The 10,350-nt window shown below is 44.4% G+C and overlaps 1 long non-coding RNA gene across 1 annotated transcript; it reads left to right on the top strand.

The window, feature by feature from the left end:
* The first annotated feature begins 407 nt into the window (after positions 1–407).
* On the top strand, positions 408–9,629 carry LOC143975004 (uncharacterized). Its single transcript, XR_013272312.1, has 2 exons — positions 408–996; positions 7,248–9,629. It is a non-coding gene; the product is annotated as an uncharacterized LOC143975004 (long non-coding RNA).
* The last annotated feature ends 721 nt before the right edge of the window (positions 9,630–10,350 follow it).

Here is a 10,350-nt window from a genome sequence, read left to right on the forward strand (position 1 = left end):
TAACTTAATAAGCGACTACCCAAGAATATGGACCAGAGAACCACTTCCATGTAGTCCCAGGCTACCCTGATGAATGCTTTCTCTGCATCAAGGGATAAGAAGAAACCTGCTTGGTTGGAGGAAGTCAGGAAGTGGTGGAGATTTATTGCTTTGATAGGGTTATCCCTGGCTTCTCTGCCAGGGATAAATCCAACTTGGTCTTAGTCTATAATGGATGTGTTTCTGAAGTTGAGAGATTGTATAAGTTTGTGTAGAAGTGCTCAAATTCTTTTGCTATGTCTGGGTTGCTTTTTAAAATGTTGTCTATTGGGCGATGGAATAGATGGACTGTTGTTTCGGCCTTTTTTGCTTGTAAAGCTTGTGCTAACAGGTGACCACTATAAGGGGATACCTATTGAAATTACTAGTCAAAATCTAGTACCAATATGCTTAGGCTTGCATTTCAATAGGTTCAGAATTAAGACAAGCATACTGGCGTACGTGACATACTATGTACAAAATAGCGTGACTAGATGACAGATAGCTGCATGTCTCTCCAGAAGGATCTATGCAAGATATTGACATCTCAGGAACCATCTGTAGTTTTGTCTTCTATACATTGCTGAGAGGCACAAAAGCTAGATAAGGACTGGTTACGCAAGAATATGGTCAGTCAGCAGATGCTGAAAGGGCAAAATAACTGTCAGAAGATTGTATTTAACCTTTGACTTACATTTCAGGAAAGAACTAATATCATGAGTTAAGAAAATTGTTGATGTATGTGTAAATCACCCGATTGGCCCCTCACAGGGCAGGGCTTTGTGGAATACCACATAAAAGACGGTCCACTCTCCCATTAAACCTTGTAATCTTTCACCACGTACCCATGAGTGTATGTGTATTTGATTAACCGCCGGCGATTGGGACCTCCATTGAGCCACTCCAGCCTAGGCTATCCAGGGGAATCTAGAAGACGAACACCTTACAGTTTTGGTACCAGAAGTGGGGTTTGCACAGGTAAGTCATTTACACCTTTTACCTCTTTTTATGGTAATTGGTGTTTATGCTTGACCTGTCCAAACAACCATTATAAGAAATTTAATTGTATATATATATATATATATATAAACTGTGCCTTCGCAACGGACTAGGCTGGTCCCTTGGGGGGTGAAAAGGGTTCGCAGGTACTGAGGAGTCTGACTAGGTTGGTCCGACTATAAACTAAGAGAGATATTCATGATTTTATTCTAACACGGGAGGTATCATATACGCCCGTGACATAAGGATTGGCTAAATGGACGCCCACTTGAGAACTTTTAAAGTGCACTATAAATAATGAAATGCATCATGATGTGATTACTTGATAATGTACATGTAAAGTTTTAAAGCTGAAATCTTAAACCATAAAAATATGTCTGTTTCTCTTTAGGTGCAAGCGTAAGTATTTAGAGTATTAACGTTGTATAAGATATAATTATATAGAGTGGATATCTGTTTGAATAAACCCAAATGTTGTTAAATGAATACAGAGTATTAAGAACCAGATTGTAGTAAGGTAGCACCCGCCTGTTCACGCTGCACGCTAGGTTTACCTTTTCTTAGCATTGATGAAAGGTAGATTCTTTTGACCACTAGACCTACAGGCTTCTCTTGCAGACTTGGTGTAAGAGGGGTATATCCCGCCACCAGGAAAGATTTACCCTTCATCGTATATTAAGGGTAAATCTTCATAGTTTTATATAAGTCCATCTGCCCCAAAAAGATCAGGGATCCTACTCCCAGACCAGAGACCGGATTGTTGAACAAACCGGGTGTTATCACCTGTGTCCTGCCACTAGACACACTGCCCAGACTACTAGATGGGGAATTCTGCAGCAACCCAAGCCATGGCCACCCCATCACCCTATGAATTTGTCAGTAATATGATCCCTGGCCCCCAGGTAGAACCATTTTGGACACAAGTCCGAGAAAGGTGTCAGCAATTGGGGATACATGACCCAGGGCCATATGGCCCTTGTACTGAGGAAGACTGTCAGGAAGTAAGTAAAATATGCCAAATCCACAAAAATTCGTACCCTCCAGGGAAGTGGGAAAATATTCAATATATGAAAGATTGTTACCATGCATGGGATAAATGTCTATGCAAATATAAAAAGAAGTATATTAATAAAACTACAAAGCTTACTCCAAATATAGGACCCAGTACTATGGCTGAAGCCCCTGCACCCCCTTCACCCCCCCCTCCCCCGCCTCAATGTCCACCCCCACCTTATGTTATGGTAAAAAACGAGGATGGGACGCCAGGTCCATACCTTCAACTATATCCTTCACTGGATCCTGTAGTCCTAGCTGCCATAGCACACACCACAGCAACACCACAACAAGTGGCCCAATGGGAACAAGTAAGTAGGGGCAGAGAGGAAGAGGGGAGACAGGAAGAAGTTACAGGACAAGAAGAGGTGGGTAGTCCCGAAAAGCAGGAATTAGAGGCAAAGATAAAAGAGTTTAAAGAGAGGAAAAAGGAGGAAGAAGAGAGAATAGGGAAAAGGAGAACTGAGTTAGAAACACTTATGGAAGGACTAAAACAAAAAGAAATAGCTCTCAATGAGGCAGAAAAGGTACAAGTGGATAGGAAAATAATGTTAGAAATATATCAGAAAGACTTGGAAGAAAGGGAGAAGGAATTCCAGGAGGGAAAAGAGAGAGAGGAACATGGGATGGAGGACTTAAAAAAGGAACTAGAAAAGTTAAGTAGGCAATTAGGGAAGAAGGAGGAAATGTTAAAAGAAGCGCAGGATAGGATTATAGCGCTGCCCCCCACCACTACAAGAAGCCATACAAAAGAGACACCTATTCCCAAAACTGAGGAGTCAGGTCCAATTAGTAAAACAGGGACATTATCCATAGAAGAGGAAACTGAGAAAGAAGTAGTAGGGGCTTCATTCAAAGCACCTTTGATGACCATAGGGGACACCGAGGTGCATATACCATTACCTTTGGGTACACTCTCTAAAATAAAAGAACTATGTCCCAATCCCAAGAAGTATCCACGAGATGCAGGTACCTTTCTGGCAAAATATAGTGCAGGCACAGGGCTTGACAAAGATGACATAAAAAGTATTCTTAGCATTGTAGACCCAGACAGCCCAGAAGAAGCCCCTGTAGACGACCTATGGGCAACCCATATCCAGATCAATAAGGATTGGATATCCTTTTGGAAAGGCATGGGATGTCATTGGTCCAAATTATACAAAGGGTCATCTGCACTCCAAGAACTGATCCTAGCCAAGCAGGGACCTAAAGAGAAATTCTATGATTACTGTACCAGAGTATACTCCCTATGGAAAGCTGTAGATAGGGCCACACCACAATTATTTACTACTACCATCATGTCAGGAGGCGATCCCAAAGTGACGCAATTGCTCAAATTCACAAACCCCAAATGGGCGGAGCAAGTACCAGATGAATTTATGAAGGACGCCAGGTCCAGAGAGACTTCAGGGGTCTTTGAACAAAAAGGGGGAATTTTCCCCTCCTTGACACAAACACAAACCCTAGTCACACCTGAAACCTCATCCTCACCACCGCACCTCATGACCATGCAGCCCTACCCACCTGACCAAGGATGTTTCAATTGTGGGGAACAGGGACATTGGAAATCACAGTGCCCATATAGACAGAGGGTGAGCTATCCAAGGGGCAGGGGAAGGGGGTACAATGCTGATAATCGCCCCCCCCTCACACTACAAGGTACCCCCAATACCCGCCACCTCCCCAAACACCATCTCAAAACCATGCGCTTGCACAGCCACCCTACATCCCAACCTCTAACAGACCTCCCCCTCGAATCCCCATGCAGTGGCCGTCTACCCGACAAACACACCCCCAATAGGGATGCCTAGAGTATGTCCCTTCCCTCAGTCTGGTGTGCCAAAACCTATCATGGAAGAGTCTACCACAAGTTATATTACGCGTAGACAACCACATAGTGTGTTTCCTGCTTGATTCAGGTGCCACTTTTAGCTCATTAAATGATGAGAGGTATGACACACCACTGTGTACTGAGGGACACTCTATTGGAATAAATGGGACATCGGTTACTCATTCCGTCACCCCGCCTTTACCAGTCTCTACCCCGGATGGACTAGAGCTATGTATGCAGAGTTTCGCTGTCCTGACTTCCTGTCCAGTGTCCCTAATGGGCAGAGATTTATTATCCCAGTTAAACATTACCATTAAGTTTGACAAAGACGGCTCCCTCACTGCAAGTTCCCCTCTTTGTGACTTACACAGCCCAAAAAGACATGCACACAGGAGTTTCTTTCTAATGATACCTTCCTCCCTTGACCATCACACAATTTGGGCAGAAAACAAAGGTAGTGTGGGCTTTATTAATTGCACACCATATGCACCCCAAATGCGATCAGATGCGGGGATACAATATCAAAAACAGTATCCCCTACCCCCAGAGAAAGTCAAAGGCATCTCCCCTCAAATTAATGATTACATATCAAAAGGTATCCTGAAACCAATCATCAGTCCCTGGAACACGCCCATTTACCCCGTAAAAAAGGCCAGTGGGGAGTGGAGACTTGTACAAGACATAAGGGCAGTTAACAAACAAGTGATTCCACTTCCACCCCTAGTCTCAGACATCACTTTTATCTTCTCATGTATACCGGCACATTCTCTATGCTACACAGTGATTGATTTAGCAAATGCCTTCTTTAGCATTCCCATTGCGGAAGAGGCCCAGCCTATGTTTGCCTTCTCCTGGACGGAGGGCCAGTTGACGGGTCAGTTAACCTGGACACGCCTGCCTCAGGGGTATGTTGATAGTCCTGCTGCCTTCTCTATGGTACTCAATGAGACTGTCAAATCTTGGACGCCTGAGCGAGGGTCGGTGCTAATACAGTATGTGGACGACTTGCTCTTGTGCAGTCGCACTGCTGAAGATTGTGCGGTCGATTCCACATCTCTGTTGAACCATCTAGCCCACATCAGGCATTTAGCATCCAGAAAGAAGATACAGTGGTGTATGCCACAAGTGGAATACTTGGGGTGCATACTAAAAAGGGGGACAAGGATGGTCTCCCCCAAACGCGCCGCAGCCCTACAAGCTCTGAGCCCCCCAAAAGACAAGGCAGCCCTGCTCTCATTCTTGGGCGCTGTGGTATATTGCCGCCAGTGGATCCCCGACTGTTCTCATTATAATGGCATACTAAGAGAGGCCACCGCCTCAACAGCCCCTAGGCAGGTTGATTGGACAGAGGAACGGCTTAAGGCCTTCCAGGCCCTATTGAACAGTTTGTCATGTGCACCCGCCCTGGGGTTGGTAGACTATGGTAAAGCTTTTCAACTATACTGTGTAGTCTCGGGGACCTCTTTTGCCGCGGTTTTGACACAACAGCATGGAACAGGCTACCGCCCTGTCTCCTACCTATCTAAAAAACTCCCCCTTCAGGTTCAAGGCATGCCATCATGCCTTCAGAATTTAGCCGCCTGTGCTATGGCCGTACAAGATGCCAACAAGATGGTCTTGGGACACCCGATGACGCTTTACACCACACATTCTGTCACCCACCTCATACAGAACATGAACACCCAACACATGACCTCACAAAGACTCAGTGGATATGAGATTTCCCTCATGAACACAGACAATCTGTCTCTCAAATATGTTCCCGCCAACAACCCTGCCGTCCGTCTCTTGCACTCCATGTTACGCCTACCACAAGACCCAGACCAGTTTCATGACTGTATAACACAAGTGGAGTCTATCACATCACCAAGACCAGACCTCACCGACGTACCGATTACCAATGCAGACGATGTTTTTGTGGACGGTAGTTGCTCCCGTCCCTCCGATTCCACCTTCCAAACAGGATATGCAATAGTCCAGTTGCCAAACAAGGTATTAGAAGCCAAACCACTGCCCCCCTCTTCGGCTCAGGTGGCTGAACTAGAAGCCCTCACCAGGGCCTGCATTTTATTTACAGATAAGAAGGTGAACATTTACACAGACAGTAGATATGCATTTGGGGTGGTGCATGACTTCGGAGTAATATGGGCTAAAAGAGGTTTTAAAACAGCAGATAATAAACCTATTTCCAATGCTACCCAGATTCAGGCACTTCTTCGGGCTATTTTGCTCCCAAAAGAGGTGGCAATAATTAAAGTAAAAGCACATTCTTCAGATAATAGCAGACTTTCCAAGGGAAATGCCTTAGCTGACAGAGAAGCGAAAAAGGCAGCCCAGTCCTCCACCCAGGAGCCCACCCCCACGTCCATGTACTTTAAGGATCATTTCACCTGTCCTAACTTTAAATCTGTAGTGGCACAAATGCAATCATTAGCCACTGAGGAAGATGTCTTGTATTGGGTGAAGGCTGGCTTGACCAAAGACCCAGAGGGTCTGTGGTCAAAAGAGGGGAAGATATTGGGAATACCTGAGGCAAGCAGTATTCTAATTCTCTCCTACCTTCATGGTCCAGGACACATAGGTGCCGTCCCTTTAGCCACTATGTACACCAAATCTTTCTGCACAAACGCCTTGAACAAACAAGTCAAACTCCTGACCACAAGTTGCCTTACCTGTGCTCAAAACAATGTGCAGGGCAAACGACATGGCCTACATGGTCATCTACCCCCACCAATAGGTCCCCTTACAGATTTACAAGTAGACTTCACACACATGCCAAAACAAAAGGGGAACCTAAAATTCCTGTGCGTTGTCGTAGATAAATTTTCAGGCTGGGTTGAAGCCACTCCCTGTGCAGGTGAGACAGCCAATATAGCAGCAAAATGCTTGCTGAATAACTGGATTTGTAGGTTTAGCATACCAACATCTATTTGGTCAGATAGGGGACCTGCATTCAGCTCCTCCGTTACCCAGGCTGTGGCTAAATTGTTAGGGCTGCAATGGAAACTACACATCCCCTATCACCCTCAAAGCGCAGGGGTAGTGGAAAGAATGAATAGAAATATAAAGGAGAAATTAAAAAAGGCCACAGGGGGCACAATGAAGGGATGGCTTGATCACCTCCCTTCTGTGCTATTCCAGATTAGGACAGCACCCCACGCCAGAACGAAACTTTCACCTTTTGAAATTTTGATGGGAGTCCCCGCAAACATAGAATTACCCCCATTAGACCAAGACACTGATATTGACATTTATTCCCAACAGGAAATGTACGTGAAAAACCTGGTAAGTATGCTTCATGAAACGAACGAACAAGTTTCTGTCACTTTCTCTCCTCTCTCCACAGAGCCAACACACCCCTTCATCCCAGGAGATCAAGTGCTAGTCAAGCAACTGGCCCACAAAAAGAGGATCGGACCAATCTACTCTGGACCTTGGAAGGTTGAAAAGGTGTCCAGAACTGCGGTCCTGACTGACCAAGGAAACACCTGGATCCACGCCAGCAGGCTGAAAAAGTGCCCACCGCTTCCCACAACCCCCGACCCCCCACCTATTGAAGGAGAACCCGACCCACCCGAACAGCTACCGGAACTGCAAGAGATTCAGGAAGGCATTGGACAATTAACCCTTGAAACCTTACACGATAGCGAGGAAGAAGGACAAGCATAAGAACTTGTAGAAATGTTTTTACCTTCAGTGTCAGGGAAGGCTGTATGCCTTTGGGGTAGTCTGGTACTACTTGTATTCCTGCCCACATGGTTTATAGCCAACTGTATATATCATCCAGAAGACTTAGGTCTATTAAAAGGGATATGTGGACCTCCTAAGATGAATAATACCCCCGGCCAAAGACATAGCAGAAGTATTGTACCCGTTAATGAGTCACCTAAGGGACTGACTGACAAGATGTTACTACTAAAATTCAAATATAGCTATGCTCAAAAATCCGGTTTTGAGAAATGCTGGATCTGCAGCAAGCTACATCCCAGTACAGCTAGAATCCCTCTCATGGCAGTCCCCTTGAATTTTACCCCCCTCCTTAATGGAACACCCCCTATCGTCCTAACGAATGTTACTAGGACCCTTTCAAATAAAACCCTCACTTTCCAAATTATAGGTAGAAGCCACTTCCCAGACTGGTGTTTCCAACTGGGAAACACCACAGATGGAGCCGAGGTTTGCAAACAAGCAAAACTTAACATTTCAATGACATCGCTTAACAGTCCTTCTTTCTTCCATACTTCAGATCCCACCCTAAATGCCACCTTTTTAGACTTTCTTAGCTCCAGTACCAAGTCTACAATACACCAATTAATGTCAATTCTGATGCTCTCTGGCCTTTCTGATACTCTTAGGAACGTGTTCCATAAACGGCCCCTAGCTCTAGGAAATACCACATATATATGCTGCGGCAAACTCTGTCACCCCTGGATCCCAACCAAACCCCAGGGGTGGTGTTACCTTGCAGCCCTGGTTCCTATCATGGGGGTATTAGGGGATAACAAGGGAAGTCACCTCCTTGAAGCTAGCATGCATCCTAGATATCCCCTTAGACACCGTAATAAACGAGAATTGTTTTTAGAAAAAGATATGGCCTGGGCATGGTTCCCTTCCTGGACAGGGTGGGGAATTGACCTAATGAAAAGATTAAATAATTACACTGGCATAATTGATGAGATTCTGGAGGAAAATTCTGATGACATAACCAAACTAAATCTAGAAACTAGGGCAATTAGGAAGCAACTAGAACTACATGAGTTGGCTATAGAAAGTATGAGTGCAGCCCTTACTGGCCTCTGTGAGACTACTGAGGATTATGAGTGCTGTACCTGGATTCATAATACCAGCATCGAAGTCCCAGACTACTATGACGTTATTGCCCAACACAGGGAAGAGGTAAATAAACTACAGAAAGAGGCAAGAAACATAGGAAAAAACTGGGATCCCTTCTTGAGCAGCTTTAGTTTTGGGGGATTAATATCTTGGCTCCGAAATACTGCCATGACAATTGCCACTGTGATTCTCTTCATTCTATTTTTATATGCCTGTTATAAGATAATCAAATGTTTATGTAAAAAGGGAAACACGGCCGCTCCGGAGGATCTGAAACTCACTTCCATTGTTAAAGATCCAACGGTATGGTATAAAAACCAAGAGCACGAGGGTTCGGAGTATGAAGCCTGTGCTATTAAATTAGAAAAGGAATGATCATTATGTAAATCACAGAATGATCAAAGGGAGGATTATAAGGGGATACCTATTGAAATTACTAGTCAAAATCTAGTACCAATATGCTTAGGCTTGCATTTCAATAGGTTCAGAATTAAGACAAGCATACTGGCGTACGTGACATACTATGTACAAAATAGCGTGACTAGATGACAGATAGCTGCATGTCTCTCCAGAAGGATCTATGCAAGATATTGACATCTCAGGAACCATCTGTAGTTTCGTCTTCTATACATTGCTGAGAGGCACAAAAGCTAGATAAGGACTGGTTACGCAAGAATATGGTCAGTCAGCAGATGCTGAAAGGGCAAAATAACTGTCAGAAGATTGTATTTAACCTTTGACTTACATTTCAGGAAAGAACTAATATCATGAGTTAAGAAAATTGTTGATGTATGTGTAAATCACCCGATTGGCCCCTCACAGGGCAGGGCTTTGTGGAATACCACATAAAAGACGGTCCACTCTCCCATTAAACCTTGTAATCTTTCACCACGTACCCATGAGTGTATGTGTATTTGATTAACCGCCGGCGATTGGGACCTCCATTGAGCCACTCCAGCCTAGGCTATCCAGGGGAATCTAGAAGACGAACACCTTACAACCACTTTTGTTGCTGTGTTCATAAAAGAGTTTCTGGGAAAGGGTGTATTTTCCACTTGTCTTTTGATCAAGTTCTTCTAGAAGGATTTTCCGTGTTTCGATGAGTTTGTGGTAGGTATGTTGTGAAAGATCTCGTTTATGTGACTTTTCAAGTGTCTGTATTTTGGATAGGAGGTTATTGATGTGTTTCAGTTTTTCATGTTTTATGGATGAAGCAAGGGAAATTAGATGTCGTATTACGCACTTGTGTGCATTCTCATTGGGTAAGAGGTGAAGTGTCTGGGGTATCTGTGTCTTTAAAGTAGTTAGTGATGGTGGTGCTGAGTTTGCAAACTCTGTCTTTATCAATAAGTTGTAGTCAAATCTCCATATTTTGGATGTGTGTACATATTCGGGAAGGTTAAGCATAGAGTAGTGGTCTGAAACTGTCATTGGTTCAGAAGGGTAGGTCTTGCTGACTGATGAAGAGGTAATCTAGGCGGGAGTATTTGTTGTGTGGGGCTGAGAAAAAGGTATGTCCGTGGCAATCTCATGCAGATGGTTCAGGTTAAGGGCTCGGTTCTCCTTAACCTGAACCATCTGCATGAGATTGCCGCGGACATTAACAAGATAAAGAT

Source organism: Lithobates pipiens, unplaced genomic scaffold, assembly GCF_037356315.1.
Source record: "Lithobates pipiens isolate NorthernLeopardFrog02 unplaced genomic scaffold, aLitPip1_a1.2 Scaffold_13, whole genome shotgun sequence".
Lineage (NCBI taxonomy): Eukaryota > Metazoa > Chordata > Amphibia > Anura > Ranidae > Lithobates > Lithobates pipiens.